General features: G+C 32.8%; 1 protein-coding gene and 1 pseudogene across 1 annotated transcript in view; one reads left to right on the top strand and one right to left on the bottom strand.

The window, feature by feature from the left end:
- LOC145295958 (uncharacterized) overlaps window positions 1–27,786 on the top strand; it is a 212,042-nt gene that overhangs the window by 163,777 nt on the left and 20,479 nt on the right. The window lies entirely within an intron of this gene.
- LOC145296347 (5S ribosomal RNA) lies at window positions 26,208–26,324 on the bottom strand (annotated as a pseudogene).

Genomic DNA, 27,786 nt, shown 5'->3' with positions numbered 1-27,786 from the left:
CATAAAGGGTATTCAGAGATAGGGTAAGCTTTTTAATCGGTTTAGGTCGAAAATTTGAGCTGCCAAGGGGTCAAAGTGAAAAAAAAATGACTTTTGCGGTGCCTAGCAAACTACTCAGCCAATTTTGGGTCTAAACATTTGAAATTTATGCCTAACAGGTATTCAGGCATGCGACAAGCATTTAATTAGTTTTGAGTGAAAATTTCGCTGCCAAAAGGTTAAAGTTGAAAGAGTTGACCTTTGCAGATTCTACCAAATTTCTCCGCCAATTTTGGGTCTAAACACTTTAAATTTTAGATGTACGTTACTTGGACATGGGTAAAACTTTGTATTTAGATTTGAGACCAATATAATAAATGTTAAGGATTCAAAATTGGGGTCAAAGTTAAAAATTTTACCTCTGCGATCTCTACGAAATTACTCAGACAAATTTTGGTCTAAACATTTGAAATCTTACATAAAGTGTATTCCCACGTAGGGCAAGTTATGAACAGTACATAGGGTCTGAGAAAAGCCGGACTGAACTGCTAGTATATATATATATATATATATATATATATATATATATATATATATATATATATATATATATATATATATATGATTTTCAGAATGTGAGAGAATGTATATAATAAATTCCACAGCCAAACAACGTCGCAGCCACAAGAGCCATGACAGTCAAAGAACCGGAAGTCCAAGACTCGAGTTTCGCCCTCATTTGGGCTCGTCAGTTAGACACATCCGAACTCAGGCTCGGGTTTCGAATCCTGAGTTCGGATGTGTCTAACTGACGAGCCCAAATGAGGGCGAAACTCGAGTCTTGGACTTCCGGTTCTTTGACTGTCATGGCTCTTGTGGCTGCGACGTTGTTTGGCTGTGGAATTTATTATATATATATATATATATATATATATATATATATATATATATATATATATATATATATATATATATATATATATTCGTTTGATGTAATGAATATTAAATACACCCGAGTTCCTCTTCACAAGGATATGATTGGTTAGTGTAAACCATAAATACGGACAGGTAGGGCAGCCTCGAAAAGAAGCCAAAAGATACGCCAAAAGCCTAAAGCATATCCATATTATTAGCTATGACTATAAACAACGGTTCATTAAAACGGCTTACTAAAATTTATTGCTCGATTATTGTAAACAAGACCATTCAGCTACTTCAAACAAATATATCCTTTCCAGAACATATCAGAAATTAATAAAATGTGCTCACGTTTGTAGAACGTTCGAAGTGTGAATGTCTGTATATTTGTTTTCTACCAGTGTGGATAAACGTATAATAGATTGTAGCATTGTGTGCATATCTGCTTGGCTCTGTTTAGCCAGTGTGTGAATATATGTGAAGTTCTGTGTGAGCGAGTCGTTATTAGCCGATTGCGTTGTTTCTGGCTGAGAAATGTCGCCCACTAAAAGTAAGGCTAGAAGTTCGGAAAGCCGTGATACATAGAGATATTCAAAAGTCTGGTATGTTTGTGAACATTTGACGCGAAAAGACGAAACCATCTACCTGTGTGGGTCAAAGTTAACATTAAAGACAGAAAAAATTAGTTGTGAATAAGAAGATTCAAAGACCCAGTACATATGTTGAGCGACAATGATCTCCTTGTATAGAATTTAACATAATACGGAAACCATAAATCATAAATAATAGCTTAAAACACACACACACACACACACACACACACACACACACACACACAAATTATTTCGCTGTGTTATAGCTCCTCAAAGCAACTAGACAAGTAAACATCCTTAAGCTGGGATAAAAAAAACAACCGCTTAGACGACAGTCGGCACTTCTAACCCCTACGCCAATTTGCTAAGTAGTTACGTGAAATTACAATGATAAACATTACCAAACACCGGAGTCTCCAAGTGCTTACACTAAGTGCATTGCTATTATATAAACTTTATATTTATTTTTCCATAAGCATTTAGGTATCGCCTCTACACAATCATGAATATGTTCACTAGTTATAAAGAACTAGAGACTTCAGGCAATGTCGCTTTTAAAAAAAGCCAACTCCTCAAACTTTGAGAATTTTGGCTTTTGTAAAAATAACATCGCCTGGTGAAGTTCCTAGCTAGTTATAACTATTTTACTAAAATGTATATATAAAATAAATAAAAAATATATCTTGCTCTACTTTGATATTCAGCACTTTTGTATAAACCTCGTTAAACTCATTGGATGTTTTCACCTTTGAACAATATTAACTTGGAATAATTATACGTGTGTGTGTACGTTTGTATTAACTGTAAAGATTCTGTTCGTGGGCTGAAAACTTTTGAACTATTGTTTGTTTTTGTTTTTGTTTTCTGTTTTTTGTTTTTTCTAATGCGTTCATGAAGCCCAAATCATAATTTGATGAACAGTTATATTTTTATATGCCAACACTGGAGGCTGAAATAATTGTATGCAATGTTGTGAACAATAAAAGAAAAACTTCCCCAAAATGAGTAAATACTTGTGTATCTGTTCTTATTAATGTGATATGGTTTTTCGTTTACTCGTATATTCCTGAATATTTGCTGTTGCGTGACAATTTAATTCATTTTTTTTTTTGTATATCTGTTATAACCAACGATTAACTCCTGATGAGTTTGTTGGCGAAACGGGCCCCTAGCGTTTTTCTGTATATTATCTTTCAAGCGTTACCTTCAAAGAATATATATATATAATATATATATATATATTAGCCCTTTAAGAGCTATTGAAGTTGAGCACAGTCTAGTAAATAAAAACAAAAAGCAGTCAACTAACATTATGTAGCGCTCACGATTTCCCTTCGTTACCCTCTAGACTAGTTACTGTTATGCCCGCATTTGGCATTTATAGGTGTTAAATTTCCCTTAATTCTTGTGGCAATTGTTAGTGACCTGCAGGTAACGTCCAAGCAAATGAAGTCAAAAGTGACTTTGTAACTGGGTTCGAATTTCTCAACCAGTAGGAGTTGTCATTTCCGACACGAAAGATTGCCAAAGAATGAAACACTAGTGTATTTAGGTATAAGAATAATTGCCATTTGAAAATCCGTTAAGAAACCAGATAACACGATGTGGGATTTTTTTTTTTTTTTTTTTCAAATAAATGATTTTTTTTTATCCAAATTTTTGGCTCCGGTAGCCTTCTTCAGAGTGATACAGAGATTTTCTTTTTCATTGTCGGGATCTTCATACTGAATATCGCAGATTGTTTTTTTCAGTCTTGTTCAAGAAACTGTTTTCGCGCGTTCGATAGTCATAGTGAGGTGCACAGGTACATATGTACAAATATTGAGGCCAATTTTACTACAGTATAATAAGAAATTTGAAAATTCGTTAAAAATAAACAGATAACACAATGCAGGATTTTTCATCCAAATTTTCGCCTCCTTGGACTTTTTTCAGAGTAATACAGACAATATACATATTATTCAATATAAAATATTAGTTGTTCCTCTCTGCTGATTTTTATTTTTAGATGATTATTTAAAAGTGTTTCATATTTAGTTGTCATCTTGACCGGACTAAGTATTTTTTTTTTATAAATTATACCAAAGTAGGTTATTATATTGCTAATAACATGGTCTACAGTAACAAATGAAAATTGGTTAGTCAAAAGCAAAGTTTTATTCGTCAGATTAAATGCTATATGGGTTTGATTTTGAAAACCCGACAGGATAACTTTATATGTTAGATTTAGCTTTAAAAATGAACAGTAATTTCGTTACAATGTAAAATATGTAAAATGTGTGTATGCTTATTCTTTAAGTTAGTTTGGTTGTTCTTTTCTTTCATAAACTCTATTAATATTCAGATTAATTTTAACATAGTATGAGAAGAAGCATTGTTACAATGTAAAATTTGAAAATCCTTTTCAAAAAACTGAAACACGATGCAATTTTTTTTTTTTTCAATAAATGAAATATTTAAATTTTTTATCTTGATTTCAGAGTAACACATACATTTTTTTAAAATCAATTTTACTGCATTAGAAGCATCGATATAATGAGAAATTTGAAAATCCGTTAAGAAATAAGATAATACGATGCGATAAATTTTTTTAAAATTTTCAAATAAATGAATCCTTTATTATAATTTTTTTATCTAAATTTTCGGTCTATGAATTTTCCTCAGATTGATACAGACAATTGCTTTTTATTTATTTATTTATTTATTTATTTATTTATTTATTTATTTATTGTTTGTTTTTGTTTTTTGTAGTCGAGTTCTTACGGCATTACCGAAGATCGCCGATTTCTTGCCGTAAACTTAATATATGTGTGTATGTTCATGTGATGTTTGTGTGTTCTCTATAGAAAAAAAAAATCTTTGTAAAATCTAAGTGTATTTTTAAGTAAAAGTTACCGGGGAAAACAATGGAAGTATCCTAGAATCTGTAATTGCATCCCTACAAGGTCTATGAGGGCATAATTCATTTGAAACTTTAAATATATTCCATTTTTATGAAATTTTAATTTTATGTATGAGATTTTCTATGAAAGACCATGGAAATGGCCCTGAATCTCTGAATGCCTTCCTAATCTAAGAAAGCTATCGGAGCCGAGCCTCCTTTAAAACTTCAAATATATTTTATGTTGATGGAATTTATATCATATTTACGAATAATTGATCTGAAGAAAAAAATTAACATTCCGAGGAAGTCTTTATTTTTTTTTTATTTATTTATTTATTTATTTATTTTTTACAAGTCTGTCATCATTTATCAAAACCTGAGGGCCACTCGAGGATAAGGGTTAATGAGTGTAAAGTGGTCATTACAAAACGTTGATGAATATATAAATAATTTTGCTTTTTCCTTTTTTCATTTTTCCGTGTGTGGGGGGGGGGGTTGTTGTTGAGAAGTAATACTATAAAACACAAATAAGTTTATGGATTCCAAAATTTAAATTTTTTTGACCCACCGTGGCAGGGCACAACGGAAACAAAAATGTGAACTTTCTTTTTAATTCGCTAACACATCACACGATTTTTTTTTTGAATTTTTTTTTTGTCAAATTGTCACCGTAATTGTTTTTGTCGAGTTTGTTTCGGGAGTGTGCCTTATGTGTTTTCGCTCACGCCACTAGTCAATAAATATGTAGAACACATATCAATCCTATAGTACGCCTCCTTGCTTTCCTCCTGGCAGTTATCGGTCGTGATTATTTTTTTTTGGGGGGGGGTCATATATGTACATGACTTCAGCTCACCGAAAAGAGAATTATGTTTTTTCTTTATCGCTTTTGCTTTTGATTCTTATCACTTGCCAACTCTCTGCTGACTTTTCTACACAACGCTTTTTTTTTTACTTTCATTTACCTCAAGCAAAACACATTGCCACTGAAATCTAAGAGTTATCATGAATAAAGGGCATACATACGAAGGTATTTTAAATGAGTAGTTGTCCAGCAAGATGTTTGTTCATATTACATTTAAATTTTTGCATTTTGGTACAGTCAGGTAAACATGGGACAGGGAAGGAATTCCAATTGTTAGCACTTTAAATAAAGAACCTATTAGAGTAGAAAGTCTTCCGGCATTTGTGGCCTTCTATAGTGAAGGGGTGAAAATTTGCTGATTTCCAAGTCAGTCTAGGATATTTACGTCAAGAGGAAAAGAAAAACCATTTCAGTAGGTTCTTTGGAGCACATTCCATTAGAGTAGTCGTAAAACAAGTACAGGAATGCAATATTGCGGCGATGGGACAGACGCTGGAGCTTTGCATATAATGTGGGACTTATTAGAATAGAGGCTGTTTTTTACCCTTTCTAAGAAGGAGAGACTAGTGGTTTGTCCACCTGATGTGACAACAATACTCCATGCATGGGCGAATGGTGGGTTTGTAGAAATACATGCTACTGTCACGCGTAAGAATTTTTCTAGCTGGGTGGAGGGACCTCACCTTCTTTGCATCAATGTTGGCACTCTCTTCTATGTTCCAATTTATGTCACCTATGAATGTTAGGCTGAGGAGTTTGAATAATGAACTCTCAGTAAGGTGCTATTAGCTCTGACAATCAATGGTTGTAAGTATTTATTATAATTGTTAAAGGGAAAGAGATTTGTTTTAGTAGCATTAAATGTTACCATCCATTTATGTTCCCATACAACTACAGACTGGAGAATTCTGTCATTGCCTTGGATGTGTGTGTGTGTGTGTGTGTGTGTGTGTGTGTGTGTGTGTGTGTGTGTGTGTGTGTGTGTGTGTGTGTGTGTGTGTGTGTGTGTGTGTGCGTGCGTGTGCGTGCGTGTGTGTGTGTGCGTGTGTGTGTGTGCGTGTGCGTGTGTGCGTGTGTGTGTGTGTGCGTGTGCGTGTATGTGTGCGTGTGCGTGTGTGTGTGTGTGTGCGCGCGTGTGTGTGTGTGTGTGTGCGTGTGTGTGTGTGTGTGCGCGCGCGCGCTTGTGCTTGTTTTATCCACAACTCAAGAACAGAGAATTTAGTCATTTTTAATATCCAAATTTGTTGCATCAAAGCTGTTGCTAAGCTTGCTAGAAAATAGTTGGATCATTCTATCGCTCCAAAAAGTACATGACTTCTGATTTATATAAGAGTTCGATACTTCCCTAGTTGGAATATTAATGCCATATATGAGCAAGCTTTGAGCATGCTTTCTTGCCTTAGTACAATACTAAATTTATTTCACAATAAAAATTCTATCATTTTTTTATGAATAATTTGGTAAATATTTGGGATCCTACGTCAGTAGCAATTAAGTAAACTAGTGTGAATTTTGACAAGGGTCATATTTAGTGTAGGCAAGGATAACCCAGATATATAATACAGAATCGTTTTCAGGATTGAATGTAAGATTGATGGCAGGGGAAAAGGGGTCAAACAATATGCAACACAGATTCGAACGATGACGAATGACGTTACGTCTTCGAGCTGAAAGAAACTAAAATCTTTAAATCAGTATCTCCGTCTAAACCGTGTGAACGAGACTCTGCCAATAATGTTTACAACTTGATAATCTAAGCAGAATGTTACCTCGACGTCTCTGTCAGTTTGTGTCACTCATTTTAGTAAGCTAGAAAGTTAAGAAGTAAACATATAGCTAAGATATGATTAATCTCTCTCTCCTGGGTAAATTCTGTTCAAATAAAACCTTGAAGAAAACTCAGTGCATTACATTTTGTATATATATATATATAAAAAGCTTATTGTATAGAAACCACTAGACGAAATGGTGACGATGGGAAGAAGCAGAACAGACAAGCACGTATAAACACTCGGCATATATATGTATAACGAATTTCTCTTTTATTTTATTATTGAAAATGTCACAATATATCCAGATAAAAATGATCAGACATTTATTTTTGGTTCGAGTCTTAAGGATTTCTTACTAACTTGGCCACACGTTATAATTCAAGAAGAATAGAAAGTGGATCTTCGGTTTACTTTCGGCAGCATCGTAACTCTCGCTTCCCTTATTTTGTCCTTTAGTCCTCACATTCAAGGAGTGATGTTTCTGATAAGGGGAAAAATTGCTGTTTTCTGGCTCAGAATCTATTTCTTTTAACACTTATCGTTAGCAAGTTTTTGACCTTGAAGTACTATTTTCTCTAGCTCCTCACATCAAGTGGCTTCATGCCTTGTCTGCAGCGACTTCCATAAAAATAAATAACAAGTGCGAACACTGGCGAAGCGTATACTTTTTCCTCTCATTTTTGACGGGAAGTGTATATAAGTAAATAAATAAAGATGAACTCGCAATAACAACATTAATAATCAGCAGGTAATTTGGTTGCCATCTTGGATATGTCTTTTGTCGTTCGCTGAACTTTAGAAGATGTCCTACTGATATAAAACTCTGTTCTTTACATTTATATTCAATTACATAATTTGACACGAGGCTGCATTGCTATTTATTTTAAATACAAATCTATACAACTTATTTTAATGTCGGAGTAGACATATGCGTATATGTAATGTTTTCATAACATTGGGCCAAGATCATAGTGTAGTATCAGTTCTGATGCTACACTTCACCTTTTCTGTCCTCGTTTAGTGCAGGAGAAATCCTTCATGACTGAGACAAGTTTTTATTTTGTTCCTCTTCAGAGTGCTCATGTTGGAGGAGCTGAATTTTTCCCACATAAAAACCGACCTTGTGTCTAACTCTACCCTCGTGGGGAGACAAGTAAAAAGGAACATTGGCATTGTCCCTTCAGTTTTTGAAGCCAATGAAAAGCAAGAGGTACCATGGTAACGCATATGAGGGTCATCTATCGGCTATGTCAAATAATGTTTTTTGTTTTAAGAAACTGGATCATTTTTAATTAAAAGAAAAAAATTATGGTGAGATTTTCAGTCCTGTGCGGATCTTAATGGACCAAACAAAATGCAGGCTGACCGAAAATAAATTCCACCCATGAAATCTATTATATTATAAAATTCAAATCGTCTTGCTTGGGTCTTGAAACCGTGTATCCAGTTCCGCTTTACGATGCGCATGTGTAAAGAAATAAAAACAAAGCTATGAAAGCTTTTTTAATCGACAATTTTTTTCGCGTTTAAAATATGTAAATAAAAAGAAAATTGTAAATCCCTTTTGCTTTTTTGTACATCGGCATTTTACGAATTTTATTTGTATTTTTCATTGCAAGTTGGAGTCGTTTTCGAACAAAAACGAAACAAACGTTTACGATTTAATGCGTTTAATATATTCTGTAATCGACAGTTTAAATACGACAAAATTTCGCAAATCAGCTTGCGCAGTCATTGAAACCGTGTTAATAAAAAGAAAACACTTAACTGTCAACATAATAACATCTAACTTTTTTCACATAAAAGGAACCAAATTCCCCTAATCATCGCTATGTTACTATGCAATCGATATGTAAACAATAATATCGATATTTCAGATGTTAACTGTTTTAAATAAGCAGAAATTATTTTTCAAAAATAAACAATATAAACATAACTTTTAAAAAATAATAAACACTTTTTATTTATTTTCAACAATATGTACAGAACTTTTTTAAACAATACAAATAGAACTTTTTATAGTTTTAAACAATATAAACCTTTCTATTTTTTAATTTTAAACAATATAAACCTTTTTATTTTTAATTTTAAGCAATATAAACAAACTTTTTTTAACAAATGTTGTTCACGAATGCTGTTCGTTGTACGATTTTCCCATCCCAAATTTTTAAAACTGTTATTTCGATAGTATCCTCATTGCAAGTTGAAATTGTTTTCCAAAAAAATAAAAGTTCTCTAATATATATAAAAAAAAAAACTACTTGATCAATTTACATACTTTAAAAAGTATTTGAAATTTTTTACGACCTAACCCAGCGTAATTTACCTTCTAAAAAGAAATTAAAATCTTTTTTTTTTCCCTAATACGTTTCAACGGCCTTTAAAGATAATATAAAAGTAGGATTTTTTTTTAATAATAAAAAAATTAACGTTTTATAGTAGGGGATCATTTCCCTATATAAGTTTAACGTAAAATAGCCACCCACTTCTTGGCCACGTAGCGGTTACGAGGCATGTAATCGTTAGCAGTTTTTCATGTTTGGTGGCAGGGAAGGATCAAAAAAAAAAAAGAAAAGAAAAACAGAAAAAGAAAAAAAGAAAAAGAACGGGATAGGGTGGAGCCATAAGTTCCCAAAAATTTTAAATATGTAGAAACACTTAAAAACGTGTGGGGGAATTTTTCTCTCTTTTTTTTTTTAATTTGCTTTGAAAAGTCTCACCGTTAAATATTACTTAATTATTATTTCCCGATATTTTAAGGGTGTTAACACACACACAAATAATGAACTATGGGGAACCTTACACTCCATCCTTGTATTTTTTCTTTTCATCCTTTTCAATTTTTTCAACGGATTATTACACCCCTCATATAAAGGAATTTTCATTTAATCTAAGGGCAATAGTGTTAAGACCTTTATTATACACTGTATTCCGTATTGGTCGCTATCTTTGTTTTCGCACACGCGTGCATTCCATTTTTGCGCGTTACTTGCATTTTTATACATTAATTCTGTATACTCCATAGCTAGCTATAACATATACTGACCCAACGGTCAATAGTTAATAAAATTAGTAGTTAATAAAATTCACAATCCTGTCTGTAATTCAAGTATATTTCCTACAAATAAACTTGCAAGTTTCAATCATGGATGTTCAACAGTTTTTATTGTCGTTTAATGATAAGCACGCTTGGATACAACATGCAAAATTGCCAACATTTCTAATGCACTCTTTGGGGGGGGGGGTATTGCCCTAATTTAAGCTACCATAGCCATATTCTGTTCAGAAATCTTGGGGTTGTTTTGATAGACATTATCTTTGAGATAATTCCACGGATGACAACCTGGGGTGGTTATAATTTGGTGAGTGTGAGGCTCGTTCAGGATCACACCTTCTGATGATCATCACAGTGTCGTCATATCAAATGGCAATAAAACAAAGACCTGCTACAACTCCAACTCACTTCCAGCGACTTCAGTTCATCCCTGCAGCTTCCAGTGACTCCAGCTTATCTTGCAGCGACTCGTTCCGGCTACCTATTCCAGTGCCCACTGAAGTCCATCTACCTGCTTCAGTACTCACTGATGTCCAGCTATCTGTTCCAGTGCCTACTGATGTTCTGCTACCAGTTCCAGTGTCCACTGACGTCCAGCTATCCGTAGCAATGTCAACTGACGTCCAGCCACCTGTTCCAGTGCCTACTGACATTCGGCTTCTAGCTCCAGCATCAGGCCCTCTCTATACGTCTCTGACTAAACTGAAGCATGCCATTCAAGGATACAATAATATCAACACAGCGAGAAGCCCGTTCTTGCCCTGGCTGATCCTGATATCTATTGCCATACACTTTATCCTTTTTCGTAGTAAAAATAAAACACTATTCATATCGTTTTAATCCGATCATCTGTGTTTGCCATCTTTCTTTGCCTTGTGTCTACTTTTTAGTTGTACGGTCGATTGGCACCTTCACGCCTTTCGCCCCTATGCAAAATGTTCATCAGAGCACATTCCATTAACGTACTTGTAAAAAAAGCACAGGGATGCAACATTGCAGCGATGAGGCAGAGGTTGGAACTTGGTTGATAGTGCAATAATAATAGCCTAATAAGATTTAAGACTCTTTTTGGTCCCCTTCTAAGAGTAAGAGACCAATGGTAGATGCACTAACCCAGATGTTGATGTAACTCTCCACATTACCTTGTTGTAACTGCAAATATAAGTTGGGTCCTGAAAAAAAAATCCACTTGTTAAAAGAAAACAATAAAAAAAGCCAATCATACACTTTCTGCGTGTACACGCTTTCTGGTTTAGCTCTATGGCAACAAGTGAGGATTGTTTGTAAGAGTGTTTCAAAATTTTATTTCGATAAAAGCTGTCTTATCAACACACGAAAAATAACAATGGCTGACAAAATCTTCGTTTAATTTAACTAATTTCATATAATTACTTGTGATTTTACAAAGGTTTGTCAAGGGAAGAGACGTGTCACTTCGATTTAGAGTGTATGATAGAATCATTAATTGTTTAAATTAACCGAACATTTCTGCCGCTATGTTGGTTGTCGTGCGTTGATAAGATAGTTTTCATGGAAATAATTTTTTAAATAAAAAAAAAATCCACATGATAAACATTAGGCACGACCAAAAAATGGTAGAAAAAACAAGTTGTTGTTTTTTTTAAAACGAATTAAAATCTATTAAAATCCATTATTCTTAGGCAACTTTCTTTTCCAGAAAGATAAAAGACTGAATTTTATCATATGAAAAGCAGAATAATATAAAAAAAACATTTTCTACTATTTTTAATAGAATTTAAAATTTTTAATTTTCCAAAAAACATCATTCACCGCCATTTTTGTCTCAATGAATAACACATTTAAATATTTTTAAAAGGTTTTTTAATCAATTATTTTTGTCTAAATAAGATTTAGGGTGATTTGCTATAAGAATATGCAAAAATATTATAAGTACCTGAATTTCAAATAATTCCACCTTTTATCTCAGTCTGTAAGTTTTGCGTGGTGAAATTTCAAAATTTAATGATAGTTTCAAAGAAACTACGGTAGCCTTTACATGAATAAATGAAGTCATTTAGTCCTATAAATTTCCATGTATTTTTAATGTTTGTTTTGACGATTAAGTGAAGAATCAACTTTATAAGGATTTAATTGTTTTTCCATAACTGATACATATTTGTTGCCTACATAATCCCCGAAGTTAAGCAACGATGAAGCTGGCCAGTACCAGATAGGTGACCATTTTGGAAATGCTAGGCGCCGTATGTGTTGGAGACAAGTCCTACATCTAATATCATGCTTGGTCGTCTTGGTCCTGTTTTGCCATCAGAACCAAATGTTTCTGGGCGAGAGAGTGTGGTGGATGCAAATGTCACCTACACTTTAACTAAGTAAAAATTCAAAGGGGATGGAGATAACAACTGTTTGTAAATAAGAACAACTGTTTTTAGGCCTCTGTGGTGTACCATAGATAAGGAAATATGACGTAACGACAATTTGCCGAAAGAAATTATCATATTTTTAGCAAAATGCGCAGTTATTTATCATTTTTTTCTTTTTTGATATCGATTCTACAAAGCATTTCCTATTTAATGGTATATTAGAAATATTGGGCTCACTAAAAGAAACTATTAATTTATTTTTCAAAGATTTAAAAGTAGTGTTTTTCGTAAAAATAATGAAAATATATAGGTATTTTTATTTTTATCTTTTTTGCTAATCTGAAAGAATAAGTATTATTAACATATTCAACGAATTTCATACTTCAAAACACAAAAGATAAAAGATTAAAGACATTCAAGATTCGGATTTTCAAACTTAAAATCTGATACGTGCGCAGTTGTATTTTAATCTACAATCCTCACCCTCCCCATAATATAATATATTTTGATCAGTTTCGGCTGATTATTTTAAGTATATTCGTGACCAAAAATAAAGAAGGGGGTTGTAAGCAATATATATATTATGAAAAAAGTACACTGTTTAAAGTTCATTCTTCACTCAATAATCGGCGAAAATTTCGTATTGATTGGATAATTACTTGATTTTTTTTAGATTTTAAAAGAGAGATTTTGTCAAAAAGTACTTACTCCCTCCTTCCGTTTTGGCCGTGCCTAATAAACATATACAAAAGTTGGTAGAGAATTTAATTATATTGTCTTAGTTCTTTATAATGTTTTATTTACAAGTTATAGACTGTTAACTACTCTGAATTTTTACCCCGTTTCCATTTTTCACAAAGACTAACACTTGCCCATAAGTAAAATATACATGGAATCTTGTACATCTACATGAAGAGATATGCGTGTGTCAGATGATTCAAGTAGATTTGAACGAAAGAAATGTCTTTTTTTAGCAGAGCTGAAAACTTTGCTTGAAAAAATTTCATGCTTTGCTTTCAATCAATTTGATTAACTAGTGAGCACTACCAAAAACAGATATTTCCGTTTCATCGTGTGGCGTTGCAAAACATTTCTACTTTGCTATCTGCTACCCAATTGACCTTTGAATGTGCTGACCTTTATTTATACTCACAAAAATATTCAATCAGAGGTCGAAGACTTTTGCTAGCATATCACTACTCTTTCTCAAAAGGAGAAAATCGTTCCTTGGAGGATAGTATCATGACCAGAGTACAAATACCACACTACTCTCTCCAAAAGGAGGAGATAATGCCTGGAAGAATCGTAAAATGACGAAAGAACATATGCTACACTGAACATATACTACAGTAAACATACCAAAGAAGGAGTTAATGGTTGTGAGGATGGTTGCCTGACAACAGAACAGATATCACACTATGCTCTCTCCTATTGAGCATTTAAATAAAGTACAATAATAGATTAATAGATGTAATAATATAGTTTCAGCTTAGGCAGGCAGATACCAAATCTCCATTAGTAATAAAAGTAGAATACATTGATAGAAGTAACAGTACAGCTTCGACATCAGACTGACAGATTCTAAATATTTATTAGTAATAGAAGTACGATGTCACATTAATAAAAATACTAGTATAGTTTCGGCTTCACATACACACACACTAAATCTCCATTAGTGATAAAAAATACAAATAGTACATTAATAGAAATAATAATATAATCATGATTTATATATATATATAAATTATTATTATATATATATGATAACGTTGACACACCGGTTCCCGCTGGATCACCGAAGTTAAGCAACGTTGAACCTGGTCAGTACTAAATGGGTGACCATTTGGGATTCTAGATGCTGTATGTGCTCTCCGCTTATCCCGGCATTGTTTCCAATTGTCATGGACTTCTCCTTGCCACTGGACCAAAACAGTGCCGATTCAGGAGAGGTGTGGTAAGAGATTGTGCAACTCTTGTCTCACAATTACTAGCTCAGCTGCCCCTACAGAGAGTATTCTCAGTCTTTCGAGACTGAACGGAGGTATCGCATCGTTATATATATATATATATATATATATATGTATATATATATATATATATATATATATATATACAGGGTGGCCGAAAAGTTCCAGGACACGACTTGACCACTCCAGATAACTCATTATGGGGTTTAATTAAAGGTCAAGTTTCTGGTATTAGATACGAAACCATTGATCAGCTAAAGCATGCGATTATTGCAGCTTTTGCTAGCGTATCAAGGAATTCGCTAAAAAAAAAATGGCACAAAGAACCTGGAGGCGAATGGAATTGTGCAAGAACAACGAGGGCCAACATACTGATCCCCTAGACCACTAAATTACTCTAGTTGTTTTCTGCTTTGTTTCTAATAAAGTTCTCTTTTTTTGTTGAATATATATGTTTTCTGTGTGTTTCATTAAAAAATACTGTGTTTTATTAAAAATACATGCATAGTGTCCTGGGACTTTTCGGCCACCCTGTATATATATATATATATATATATACATACTAGCATGTGTGCCCGGCGTTGCCCGGGTATTTGGAGGTATATGTTGAGCAAAAAAAAAAAGCGTTCATTTTTTTTTTTAATTATGATCCCTTAAAATTTATTGTTTTGAACTCAACTCAAGTTATAAATTAGATCCATGTTCAAGGAATCTATATCTAAAATTTCAAGTGTGTAGACCAAAAATTGTCGGAGGAGTTTGGTAGAGTTCTCAAAGGTCAAATTGTTCAACTTTGACCCCTTAATCGACAAATTTCTGGCCGAAACCCGATCACATCGATTTTCCCAAATCTCAGTACCCTGTATATCAAATTTCGAGTCTGTAGACTAAAAATTGACAGAGTTATTGCGTAGGGAGATATACACAAACACACACACACAGGCACACACACAGAGAGACACTTTCACTTTTATAGATATATAGATAGATTGGATGCAATATATAGTAATGATTTAAAAAGTATAAAAAAAAAGGCTCATGCGCCACCACCGAGAATCGAAACCAAAACGTTCCGCTTACGATTTATTTTGCCTCTGCCGTCAATGATTGGGCTATAAAAACATGGTTACTGCAAGGCTAAAAATTAAAACATGAATCAATAGCTACTACGTTATGCATTCGTAATGCCGGCGTTCGCCCTTCACATGGCAAATTTCATTTTTTTTTTTTTAATTTTCCCACTTTTGCACCGATTTTTATGGGCTAAAACCCAAATATAAAGTTTTGCATGGATTCAAATACCTTATATATGAAGTTTCATGTCTGTAGACCAAAAACTCTAGGAAGAGTTTGATAGGCAAAATTTGTTAAACAAAATATATATACGTATACATAAATATATATGGAAACAAATTTGTGTTTACTATAAACTTTTTACGCAAATATTATGCAAGTATAAATCATGTAGAATATCTGCATGAATATAATTACACGTAATAGTTAACTAAAGATGGTTATCCCATTAGAAAACCGAAACAACTAATAGGGAATTAATTAAAATGAATGTTTAAAAGAATATGCAAATTAGCTAGATCTTTTGCTAATGAATGCAATTCCATAACCCATATATAAGAAAATTGTATTTTCTTTTTAAATAAATAGAAATGAGGATTTTTAATATGAATATCAATACACACAAGAGAAAAACGAATTTATAGGAGTATATATATATATATATAGAGAGAGAGAGAGAGAGAGAGTCTACCCACGTTACTCACCCTGTTACCTAGGATACATATTCCATAATTCATAATGAGTTCAGTAAAAAGTTTGTTTCAAATTTTACCGAACACACACATATTATTGATGCTGACACGCACACACCTATCCTTTGAAAAATATATTACTTCTCGTAACTGATATTGTGAAAATCCGTCGCCTCTGTCGAAAGTTTTAGGCAAACATACATACATTTAAACAGACAGGTGAGATTTATACTTTATATATATATATATATATATATATATATATATAACGTCATCCACATACAGTACTGTCTCGCTGTTTCACAGCTCATCAATACAACTAGACAGCCAACTGCCTCAAGCCAGGATCGAAACCCAACCGCCCAAATGACAGTCAAGGCTTCTCACCGTTGCGCTATATGGCTGATACTGTGTGGGTAATGAATTAACGATGTTCTGACATCGTCCAAAATTCTTCTGCTCAGTTTGTTTACACAAAGAGCGTCGCTTAATACGCTAATGAGCGCCCAAAACTGAACGACAAAATTTTGAAACCTAATATTTGTTAGAAATAACAATTATGAAAAGCTGAAATTTCGACAACTGGAAGTCGTTGAATCATTTGCAAAGGATAGAAAAAGAATTATAACAATTATTTATTTATTTTCAAAATAGGAACGTCCAAAAGTAAGGGACAAAATTGAGAAAAACAATGTAAACAGCCAAAAAAACAATAAAAATACACGTACAATCAATATTTAATAAATTAGCCCTTGCTCTCAATAACAGCTGCACATCTTCGACTACAAGAACGAATCAGTTCTTGACAATTCTCAATACTAATTTCAGATCATTCTTCTTGAAACTTCATCCACAAATCCTCCGTGTTAGTGGGATTTCTTTCCATAACTTTCACTCCCAAGGTCTTCCAAAGATTTTCTATTTGGATTTAAGTCAGGATTTTGCGGTGGCCAATCCATAATTTCGAAATCTTGCTCGCTAAGGTTACTCATTACCATCTTTGCCTTGTGACATGGGGCATTATCTTGCATAAAGGTAGCTCTATCGAAAACTACATTCTGCATGATTGGCACAACATGATTTTGAAAAATGTTTTTATAGATCTGCGCGTTTACACGAGTTTGTAACTGGACAACAGGCGTCGTACCTTGGCTAGAAAACATTCCAAATACCATGACGTTTCCGCCCCCAAACTTGACAGTTTTCTTAGTACACTTTGCACTTAATCTTTCACCAATACGTCTCTTCACGTTGTTTTTTCCATCATTTCCAAATAAATTAAACTTGCATTCATCACTGAAAAAACTTTTGCCCAATTTTCATATGTCAAAATTACATAAATGTTCGCAAACTCTAATCTCTTCTTCTTCTTCTTCTTCTTCTTCTTCTTCTTCTTCTTCTTCTTCTAACTAACAAGTAGTTTTTTCCCTGGAGTTCGATTAAACAGCCCTATTTCTTGCAGTCGTCTAGAAACAGTCTGTCTTGACACATTAACACATGAGATACTATTCATAACCTTTTTTCATTTCTGTGCAAGACTTAAAAGGGTCCTTTAATGACATATGCTGCATTATTCGATCTTCTCTTGCCGAGGTTTTGCAGGGTCTGCTAGTTTTAAAAGAACTAACTATTTTGCCAGTATCATTGTAGGATTTAACAACCCTTCCTACAACACTCTTGGAACGTTTCACTTTCTCTGAAATCTCTCTAATGGTGTGCTTTTCCTTGTGTAGCTTCACAATAGCTTGTCTCACAGAGTAATCACGTTTTTGGCATTTCACCATGGTGCCGGTTGATGCAATGTTTACAAATGTTTTTCTCAGTTTTGTCCCTTACTTTTGGACGTTCCTATTCTGAAAATAAATAAATAATTGTTATAATTCTTTTTCTATCCTTTGCAAATGATTAAAATTTTAGTATGTTATTATGGATGATAACGACTACCAGTTGTCCAAATTTCAGCTTTTCACAGTTGTTATTTCTAACAAATATTAGGTTTCAAAATTTTGTACCTTAGTTTTGGACGCTACTGTATATATATATATATATATATATATATATATATATATATATATATATATATATATATATATATATATATATATATATATATATATATATTATATGCTCTGTAGTTACATTGAACTTCATAAATTAAAGAATTGGCATTAATAAAAGGTGAAATATAATTGAATAAACATATTTCCACACACACACACACACACACACACACACACACACACATATATATGTGTGTGTGTGTGTGTGTGGAAATATGTTTATTCAATTATATTTCACCTTTTATTTATGCCAATTCTTTAATTTATGAAGTTCAATGTAACTACAGAGCATATAAAAAATTTTAAGTTGATAAGTGTTTTTTCTTCTGATAAATTAAGGGCGAAATAAATTGAACAATTGATATAATAATTACATAAATAATTTTGTGCTACAAAACAGAGACTATCAAGAATCGTGCATGTAAACTTACTTAAAAGAATAAATGGTAAGATGACAACTTGAAATTTGGAATATAGACTTGTTATTTATTTGTTATATATATATATATATATATATATATATATATATATATATATATATATATAAATCATTTTGTCTGTGTGTGAGAGAGAGAGAGAGAGAGGGAGAGAGAAAATTTCTTATGGACTCTGAAACGGCTGAACCGACTTTTTTGAAATTTCGCACAAATGTACTTTATGTATTCTAGAGTTTTCTCTGATAGGTTTTGTATCGGAATACCTTTCATGATTATCAAAAATATTCGATTGAAGAAAAAAGTCCTATTTTGACCAAAGTTAACACTCTGAAACAGCCTAATATCACAAATCCATTTTAGAAGTTTTATCCCTGCCCAAGCAGAAAGGCCAGCGTATAAAATAAACAGTAAATTCTTTGATAAGACAAGGGCGCGTCCGAAATGAATGATGTCTTAGACGAAATTGAATATAAATTATATTCAAACTAATATTGTTTGTTTCATAAGATGTCAGTTGAATTCTAGAAGAAAATGAATATAATTATGGCTTTAAGTCAAGAATTTGAAATATAGAAACATTAGTTTGTCCTGTAATGTATTTACTTACAATTAATTTTATTTTTCACATTTTTAAAACTATTTTTGTTCTAATCAAAGAAAAGTAACTCTGTATAAATTAATACAATCTTTTTTTTTCTTTTTTTTTTTTTATTAAGATAGCGGTCATTTGAAAATAATTCCTACCAATTATTGCCCTGAAGGAATTAAATTGAATTAAATTGTATTCTTAATAACATACTGCTACTCAGAAACAAATTTGAAATATATAAACATTAAAGAAAAAATGATTGTATAAAGTAGTAATTAAAATTCTATGCCTCACACCCTGCAAAACAATCGCAACAAATACTCGTCTAACTACAACAACTGTCAATAATTTCTCTTATACTCTATCAGTGCTTAAAACTAAACAAAAGTTCCATGAGCAATGTTTCTTTCCTAGAACTGTCCATCTGTTGAACACAATACCATGGAGCTGCTTCCCCGCTGACTATAAGATGGTCGTTTCTAAATCTGATGTTTCTATAGATCTACTAATATGTTTTTGTTAAGTTATCCTCTTGAATAATCAAACCTATCCAAGTTCTACCATTACCGATCATCACGGTGTTGTCTCATAGTCTGCCTGACACTTATTGCCCCTAATTTTCGAGTAGCCCTTGAGTTTTAATAAGTGGTGACCCTTAACAACAAAAATATAAATAAAATGGAAAGCTAAGTTTTGAACGGAAAAAATGATGATGATGATGATGATGATGATGATGATGATGATGATGATGATGATGATGATGATGATGATGATGATGATGATGATGATGATGATGGAGAAGAAGAAGAAGAAGAAGAAGAAGAAGAAGAAGAAGAAGAAGAAGAAGAAACGGAATTGTAAAAACGGCAGTTTTAGCTCCATTAGTTGTCTCACCCTTGATGGATTTTATCAGATGGACAAAGAGTGAAGTTTGGGGGGGGGTCTTAGTCTTTTCAACTTGTATTTTTACCAGAGGTCCATTAGCTAGGTTGCGACTCTAATACCATTTGGTGCCAAACCAGCCCACCATGGATAGCCCTGCTAAGAACCTGAATTCCAGACTACATAGCTCTGACAATAGCACGTTGTCAGCACACCTAGCATGGTGAGGTGGGCTGGACTTGTGAGAGGGGAGGGCTTACAGCATTTTCTGTCACTAAATTTATTGCTGCACATTCTATTGTTTATTACATTGTCCATTGATTTTTAGTTAGGGGACGTAAAAATAGTGCAAAACTGTTCTGTTCATGTAATTAATTCTACGCATTCTAGGAGGAGTATTCTATTAGGTTAACACCTCCACCTCCAATTCACCCAAGATACCGCGAAGTTTTACTTAAGTTTTACTTAATCACTATATTGGCGGTGGTTGTTAAGTGAGTATGTAATATATGCCATAGATCTAACTGGATTTGAACACTGTTCGCCTATTCAAGTGCCAGTGTTGGTGATCATAAGCTACCTGGACAGAATATAATAGCTGAAATTAGAAAGAAATTAAAAAAAAAGATTTCGCCTATGGCTTTAAAAACATTTTTTTTAAGGAATCCTTTTCAACAATGTACACTTTAATTAAAACACCATTAATGGCGCTCATTTTGGACGCCGCCATTGTTAGAAGCATTTAATCAAAGTTTTATAGTTTTGTAAATTCATTGCAATCGAGCGAAAATTTTTCGATCGAAAATTTGTATTACTAAAAGATTTAGTTTGGTTTGCCTAGGGACATGAAATGGCTGTAAGAAATGTAAATTTAGTTGCAATATAAGTGTAAGTATTAGGTTGGTGCAAAAATAATGGTATTTTTTATCATATATATATATATATATATATATATATATATATATATATATATATATATATATATAGGACTATCCACTTATCTAGTGTTTCCTTTTCAGATTAAATATGTTTTTAACTCATTTCAAAGTGTTTTTTAACATGTGTTATTAACTGTTTGCTCGTATATATATATATATATATATATATATATATATATATATATATATATATATATATATATATATATATGTATCCATTCACGTGAAATCACATTTTTCTTCACCATATTCCCTCTGCTTCACTATTTTTTACCAAGTAAGATCTATGACTTACTTGTAGTTTCATCAAATACTTTTGCAAACAAAATCCGGTCCCGCATTTTGCTAAATCCTACCCTCTGATGAGAAGTAACGTATTTCTTCGAAACTCCGTGGATTAAGGACTATCCACTTATTTGTGCTTCCTTTTTAAAATTAAATAAGTTTTAACTCTTTTTCAAAGTGTTTTTTAACATGTTTTATTAACTACTTGTTCTTATATATATACTAGACTACCCGTGACCCCTTGGGTCAGTATTAGCTATGGAATTCATGTATGAGCGTGACACTTGTGACGTAAAGAAAATAGTGTTTTTTTTTTGCTTTTTTTACATAATAGAAACATTTCTATGAAAGTATATTAAAATGAAAAATCACGGACGGATCACTCAACCATGAAAAAAAAAAATCCTCCCTATTCGTGTAAAGTTACCTATTTTTCCGAATAATCGCTCAAAAATCGAAAATAAACATAATTTTCCTACGAATCGAACGCCGACGAAAGTCATTTAGCAGCAAAAACGCACATGAACCTACCGATGAGAAATATAAGAATGAAAAACCCATATTGGAATCCTTCAACCACGTTATAGAAACTTAAAATCTACAAAAAAAAAAAAAATTAATAAAACCTGAAGCAAAAAATAAAACCTAAATAAATAAAATAAAATAAAACTAATATTGAAACAGATTAGTAAATGTGCCAACAAATTCACCATTCTCACACAACTATTTTGTATCTAGAAATGTAAACAAACAATAAAAAAGAAGGAAGGAAAGAAGGAAGGAAGGAAAAGGGACGGATAGAAAGTAGTAGTAGTAGTAGTAGTAGTAGTAGTAGTAGTAGTAGTAGTCTTGGCTTTACTACAATTGTTCTTATGTTTGTCAACAGGTTAAAGTTGTTTAGTTGTAAGAAAATAGCGACAGTATAGTTGTAATAAAGAATAGTTGCAAAACACCCCCACTGTTCCCATGTTAAATAATAATTTCGAAACAATAACGTTAATATTTCAGTGCGCAGGTCAAAATCTGCAAAAGAAGCGATTTGTGTTTATTTGTTTACGTTGTTATGGGTTAATGTTTATGCGCGCATGCGCAACCGGATGTCTCAAACCGGAAAGTGGGTTACATCACTCGTTACAAGGTCATTTGAGTTTTATAATTATATATATATACGCTAAAAAACGACATTATTTTAGCACCAACATAATAAAAAGTAACATATAATATAAAATTGATTATCTTCTTTTGCATACATAAAACCAATTGGGATTTCTTTAAAGAAAGTTTCTTTCCAACGAGTTTCCATCTGTAGAACATATAGCTATGAGACTGCTTCCTTGCGGCATGGTCATCTTCAAGTCCAATAACAACAAATACTTATCGGAATAAGAAAATATTGCCCATCCCATTTATCATTTGCAATCCTCTGTCATACAGCTGAAATCTCATTAACTGTTATCCTTCAGTGCATTTTGACCTTAGTAATTGGTGACTTATTAGTATAAAAAAGTATATCCATTTTTGGTTATTCAATGAATAAGTACAGGCTTTGTGAATGATTTTCTGTTTCTAAGTAGCATTGCAACTATGCAATCCTAGTCCGTATCCATTTCTTTTAATTTTTAATATATATATATATATATATATATATATATATATATAAGTATTTTTTTACTATAATAATTAAATACCTACAGACACTAGTGTTTCATCCTTTCGGGATTCTTCAGTGCAGGGTGTCACGATTACTACCAGTCGAACGATTCGAACCCCGCGACACGAGACATCTCTGGCTCGATTAGCGGAGGCCGTATCCATTCGGCTACCATTAATCATGTGAAATAGCGTTGAATTTTAAACATTTTCATTTAAATGTTCATTACGTCAGACAGACAGTGATCAAATCGTTATACGATGATCTACGCATAAGAGCTAAATTGACCGACTTTTTAATTCAACAGAAAGTGCTCAACGATAAGAAACGTATTTCTTAAAGGGGCTGTCATAATTATTTTTTTACTATAATAATTAAATACCTACAGACACTAGTGTTTCATCCATTCGGGATTCTTCAGTGCAGGGTGTCACGATTACTACCAGTCGAACGATTCGAACCCCGCGACACGAGACATCTCTGGCTCGATTAGCGGAGGCCGTATCCATTCGGCTACCATTAATCATGTGAAATAGCGTTGAATTTTAAACATTTTCATTTAAATGTTCATTACGTCAGACAGACAGTGATCAAATCGTTATACGATGATCTACGCATAAGAGCTAAATTGACCGACTTTTTAATTCAACAGAAAGTGCTCAACGATAAGAAACGTATTTCTTAAAGGGGCTGTCATAATTATTTTTTTACTATAATAATTAAATACCTACAGACACTAGTGTTTCATCCATTCGGGATTCTTCAGTGCAGGGTGTCACGATTACTACCAGTCGAACGATTATACACGTCAAAAAACGACATTGTTTTTGCACCAAAATGTACTTCTCCTGTCTAAAATGAAACTCTAGTAGTCACACACGCACATGGGGGACGGCTACTATAAAATGCGACACAACGGATTCTGGAAATATTTCCACCGGATGATCTGTAAAATGTTGAATATCGAATATAATAGTAAGATCTGGGACCAGCAACGTACCTCGAAAACGGGGCTATTAAACGTGACATAGTGATATGGGACAAAAAGGAGAAAGAAGCAACCTTAGTAGAAGTCAGGGTGCCCAATGATTTTAAGTTAAACAGAGCTAAAAGGAAAAGATAATCAAATACCAAGGTTTTATGTACGATATGAAAAGAAACTGGAATGACAGGAAGATATCCATCATTCCAATAATTATATGAGCAATCGAACTCGTGAAAAGGCATTTCAAAAACTATCTGGCAAGTACACGTAAAATAAAAATAATTGAATTTAAAGCTTAGATACAACTAGTTAACACGAATAGATAGTGTTCGTGTAAGAGATAAAATGAAGTTTAGCGTTAGGGATAAACTGAATAATGGAGTTAGCGTTAAAGATAAAATGAATAAATAGTGTTAGCGGCTAACGCTAACACTATTTATTCATTTTATCTAAATAAATAAATAAATAAATAAATAAATGGTGTTAGCGTTAGATATAAAATGAATAAATAATGTTTCATCCACAGGGAATAAAACCAATATTTTTTATTTCAACGTTTATTAATGAAAAAACGGGTAATGTCTATTTTCCACTATCAATTTTCTGTAAATCTGCAACCTCTGGCCTTGATGGAGGAGAGACTAAAACTTGATGCTATCGCTTCAAATTATCTGAAATAATAGCAAGGGGAGACTTGATTCCAAATATTTGTCATATGTTATATCTCCCCTCTTTTGGAAATAGGGTACAATTATGAATATCTCCAGTATCAAATAATCCTTATATACTGTGAAATTTACTTTACATATGAAAACCAAAGAGGGGAGATATAACATATGAGAAATATTTGGAATTAAGTCCCCTCTTCTTGTTATTTCAAATAATTTGAAACCTTAGCAGTAAGTTTTAGTCTCCCCTCCATCAAGGCCAGAGGTTTTAGGGAAATATAAAATATTTTGTAATTCATATGAAAAACTAAAAAAACAAATGAATATGATTAAAACATTTTATGGCTGGAAAAAAGTGCCAAAAATAGGATCTGGATGATGTATGATCCCCTTAATGTGGGACCTTAAGGGCAAATGCCACATAGCCCACTACATATTCAGGTCATTACCTTTCCAACGAGCCTTCATTTGTTCAATTCTGATCAATAGTTGCTGAAATTTTGAACTTATAAAATTGCCAAAAATGAGTGATGTATCTATATTAGTGCCCTGGCAAGGCCACAGGGTAGACAACCAAGCAAAAAAAGCTCTGAGCAAAATTCATCCCAAAGCAGCAAAACTGAAACTGGCTTGTCAGGACACTATATATACAAATGTAGGAAAAGTTGGGCATATTTTATTGGGTTGAAAATATAAGTTCTTATACACACACACACACACACACACACACACACATATATATATATATATATATATATATATATATATATTTGAAATTGGTATATTTATGCAGCATTTTTTCATTGAAGCAAACATTATTAAATGCAACGGAGATACTTTGCTTTATGATTCTTTTATTTTATTTTTCCGATTTTCCGTATAATTTTTTTTATATCAAAATCGAAAATATTAATTAAGGTTCCACGATTGTTACTGTCACGAGCGCTTTCGATTCGTCCGCGAATCATCTTCAGGTGTTGAGGAAGTAAAAGTGAGAAGGAGCGAAAATAGAAATTAAAAAGTGAAAAGTAAAATATACATTAAACTGCATCAGGTGATGATAAGTTAGAATATATAAAGTCGATGAGAAGTCCATTAAAATAGAAATCGATTACAAATTCGAGTATTAAAATCAGCAAGTTAGTGGGCACTACTCGCAAAGTCCCTTCATTATGCGCTATGTAAGACATTTTAACACGTTGCTGCTTTTCTCGAATGCAATATTATTTATAGTAGGCTGATGAGTTCTAATGTATGATACTTCAAGAATTTTTTTAGCGCTATATATCAACATTTAATAAAACACAACTGTTCTCCTTCCAATCTTAGAAAAATCCTTATCGACGACACAAAAATTATACAACGTAAAAAAAAAAAATAAAAAAAAACGACTCCTTCTGTCTTTGACAGCCTATGGATACCCACGAATGGGTACCTGTGCATAAAAGTTTTGTGGCAGGAAGTGCGCAATCTCCAACCACACCTCTCCTGAGTCGACATTGTTAAATATCAGAGGCAAATGGAGTGTATGTACAAATCGACTGGAAACAAATGCTGAGATAAGCGGAGAACACATACAGCGCCTAGAATTCCCAAATGGTCACCCATCTGGTACTAACCAGGCTCAACGTTGCTTATCTTCGGTGATCTGATGAGAACCGGTGTGTCAACATGATTATACCATATATATATATATATATATATATATATATATATATATATATATATATATATATACATACATATATACATATATATACATGTATATATACATATATATACATATATATATACATATATATATATGTATATATATATATATATATATATATATATATATATATATATATATATATATATAGGCATACAAGTAATGCCGCTGACCAACTTATTGTAATAAAGCAACGCAACTTGGGCACAGCATAAGAACCACTCAGAGTAATACATTTCTCCCATCGTTTAATGCAGCTCCTGATATCGCTTTGTATAAAACTTCAGGTTGGTCGTTCAACAACAATGTGACTGCGGAAATCAAGGCTCCATCATCTGGGAAATGCTTTCCTTTCAAAAACAACTTCATGGCTGGGACGAGGTGGAAATCAGAGGGTACAAGGTCAGTAGATCTAGTTACATACACGTTCTGGACCTGAGTGTTGTCTTGCCGGAGGAGGATACCTTGTCTGATCTTGCCTTGGCTCCTGATCGTTATAGTTTCTTTTAATTTCTTAAAAGGTGACCAATTATAAGACTTGCTGATTATATTAATAAAATCCGGGAGAGCAAAATATCTTTTGCTATTTCGGAAGAAAAGTCTCCTTCTCAAAATAGAAAATAAGAATTCAGTTATTTATCAGTAATGCTTCAAGCAAACTACCATTCTTACATACACATATACACAAACTGCGTGTGTGTAAGGTATGGGAGAGAACCCCACCAAAGTCCTCAATTATAAAATTATCAATATAAGACCGTATTTATTTCTATATATTTGCACGGAGATATAACTAGAGATTGACGAGAATCTGGCATAGGCGACCAGAGACTAGTCCCATTTGTGTCGATTTGAAACCGATGGTACCGAGGTTTTTCTGATCTTCTGTAACATTAATATATATTTATACATATATCAATAAACTTTTATTTATAAAAACAGTTTGCTACAAATATGAAAATAGTTGAACACACATATGAGAAAGGTAATTTTCCCGAAATATCATGTTATATGGAATCTCCATTGAATACCACTGACGACAATTAAGATTGTAATATAAAAAGAAAAATGTATTAATAAAATTAATTTATGTAAGCATATTAATAAAATTCATTCATGACCATTTGTATATGAATAAGGTGTCTGCCAGATTGATTCCCAAGTTGTTGATATTTTTCTAGGAGCGAAAACGCGTCGAGTGACGAGAATGAATTTGGAGATGTGCCAAGAAGATCAGTCAAAGTTTTTTTTTTTTTTTTAAACTGATTACACAACTGATTATATAATATGATTAATAAATTAATAAAATATGCCTTTCTTTACTTCAGTTCGTGTTTATCCGTTACACTTCTGTATTGTATTGCTTTCTATAAATTACCTTCATATGTGTGTGTGTGTGTGTGTGTGTGTGTGTGTGTGTGTGTGTGTGTGTGTGTGTA

This window comes from Euprymna scolopes, chromosome 16 (assembly GCF_053919585.1).
Source record: "Euprymna scolopes isolate OS-2025 chromosome 16, ASM5391958v1, whole genome shotgun sequence".
NCBI classification, from domain to species: domain Eukaryota; kingdom Metazoa; phylum Mollusca; class Cephalopoda; order Sepiida; family Sepiolidae; genus Euprymna; species Euprymna scolopes.
Note: the sequence above shows the minus strand (reverse complement) of the source record. Positions and strands in the feature narration are given on the sequence as shown.